The sequence below is a fragment of the Penaeus monodon genome, chromosome 38 (assembly GCF_015228065.2).
Source record: "Penaeus monodon isolate SGIC_2016 chromosome 38, NSTDA_Pmon_1, whole genome shotgun sequence".
Classification (NCBI taxonomy): domain Eukaryota; kingdom Metazoa; phylum Arthropoda; class Malacostraca; order Decapoda; family Penaeidae; genus Penaeus; species Penaeus monodon.
The window spans coordinates 22,610,327-22,612,826 of record NC_051423.1 but is presented as its reverse complement, the minus strand read 5'-3'; the positions used below and the strand labels follow the sequence as shown (position 1 = coordinate 22,612,826).

The 2,500-nt window shown below is 37.8% G+C and overlaps 1 protein-coding gene across 1 annotated transcript in view; it reads right to left on the bottom strand.

Annotated features, from left to right (window-relative positions):
- LOC119596577 (hemocyte protein-glutamine gamma-glutamyltransferase-like) overlaps window positions 1–2,500 on the bottom strand; it is a 114,196-nt gene that overhangs the window by 54,050 nt on the left and 57,646 nt on the right. The gene's annotated exons all lie outside the window — the stretch shown is intronic.

Genomic DNA, 2,500 nt, shown 5'->3' with positions numbered 1-2,500 from the left:
TTTGTTTTCCTTTGCCATCTTACTTCTCTATAGGCTCTCTTCTCTTCTCTTCTCTCTCCTTCCCTCCCTTCTCTCTCCTTCCCTCCCTTCTCTCTCCTTCCCTCCCTTCTCTCTCCTTCCCTCCCTTCTCCCTCCTTCCCTCCCTTCTCTCTCCTTCCCTCCCTTCTCCCTCCTTCCCTCCCTTCTCTCTCCTTCCCTCTCTTCTCTCTCATCTCTCCTTCCTTTCCCCCCCCTTCTCTCTCTCCCTGAAACGTTGCCATGGGACGCACATGCCACGCAGACAGTGACGCGAAGTCGGTCTTTGACCTCAGGCACGCCAGAGTGTCACCCTCGCCAACAATTTTATTTGCTTTGAAGTCGTTATTGCCCCCATAACGAGCGCATACTTCTCCGTCCGCCCTACGCAGCCCAGGAGAATGAAGTTGATGGTGCGTGCGCAGAGCAAGACTTGGCCGCTGAAGAGAACCACCTGCGCTATGGGGTAGTTCAGATGTCGTGCGCGGTCTTCGGACGCCTGCTCTTGTGTAAGTATGTATCGCTGACACACGTACACATTTATCACACACGGGCATACACATGCATGCAAGCATGCACACATACGCAAGCACGCACACATACGCACACGCACACGCACACACACACACACACACACACACACACACACACACACACACATAATCCTATGTATATCTGTATGTGTATATATAAGTATATGTGTATGTCAATGTATCTTTGTTTATCTGTATATCTACATAGCCCACCTATTTATCTTTCTACCTACATCATTATTTATATAACTACCAATCTATCTTTCTGAATATCTATCTACTAGTTAATAAATCTATCAATCTACATAAATTACATACATTATATATCTCTCTATCATTTTTTTATATATCTATATGTAATATATACACACATCATATATATATATATATATATATATATATATATATATATATATATATATATATATATATATATATAGAGAGAGAGAGAGAGAGAGAGAGAGAGAGAGAGAGAGAGAGAGAGATACATGCATACATACATATATCCCACTTTTCCCTGTCTCTGGCTGCAAAGGAGGAAATTCTTCTCGCGTTTCAAGACAAAAGTGAAGAACATTTGATCCAATTAAAACACTTTCTTCCCAGAAGCATTTTTTTTTTTTTTTTTTTTTTTCGTCAATCGAAATACGAAACTTTTGTCGATTAACAGCATCCTCCATTCCCCGGTATCTTCTTTTTCAAATACTCTTAAAAAATAAATTGCAATAATAATAATAATAATAATAATAATAGTGTGATGAATTCTTAAGTAAATGATTGATGTTAATGAAATAATATTGGATTTTTAATGATAAGCATTGTGATAATGATGGCAATGATGATGACAATGTGATGACATTGGTATTGAACATGGCCGTTATATTCATAGTGGATAACAGTGAGAAAAATTAACGTGGTAAAGATGAAAATGATACTGACAATGATAATAGTTTTAATATTGATAATCATGATTATGATAATTGATACTTATCAGGAAAATTATTGTCTTGATAATGTAAAGATAAGTGCTCAGCATAAAGGTAACGGTAACATCAATATGAACATTTTACATAAATATCAAAAACACTACAAACAAAGCATACCAAGAGAGAGAGAGAGAGAGAGAGAGAGAGAGAGAGAGAGAGAGAGAGAGAGAGAGAGAGAGAGAGAGAGAGAGAGAGAAAGAGAGAGAGAGAGAGAGAGACGAAGAGAGAGTGAAAGAGAAATAGAGTCTTAGAGAGAGGGGGGGGAGAAGGAGAGATGGACAACTGCCACAGAGTATTTAACATCCACTTAAACTTCTGAACATCGAACAACCATACAACAGACGAATTGGCAACCACTCAACCATTATCCAGCGACCATTTCGGCATTTGAACACCAAACAACCATCCTACCACAGGGCAGTGCCAAACAACCCTCTAAACAGCGCCTAAGAACCCAAACTACCACAAACCAGTGCCTTACAACCATCTAACCAGTGCCAAACAACCAAACTACCAAATACAAGTGCCTAACAACCATCGAAGCATTTGAACATCAATTAAGCAGCAAATGACCTTGTAGAGAATGATGCCAATATCCCTCTGATCAAGAGATACAGGAAGAGGAATCTCTGGCACTACGGCACTGGTCGTTAAAGGTGCCAGACTGTGTTTACAACTTTGAGAAGATTTTTTTTTTTTTACTTCATATGTTTTTGTTTGTTTGTTTGTTTTTAAATATAAACTTCAATTTTGTTATCAGGGATGATGGCAAATATAATAATGGTTGTGGAGGGGGTGATGAGATAGTCAGGATAATGGTGATGACAGTTGTAGTAGTAATTATATATAATGGTTTTATGATAATGATAACTAATAATAATCAATGATAAAATAATTGTAATAATAACGATAATAAGGAAGAATAAGAAAAGAACCATTCATAAAATTTATAGCGATATTAATGAT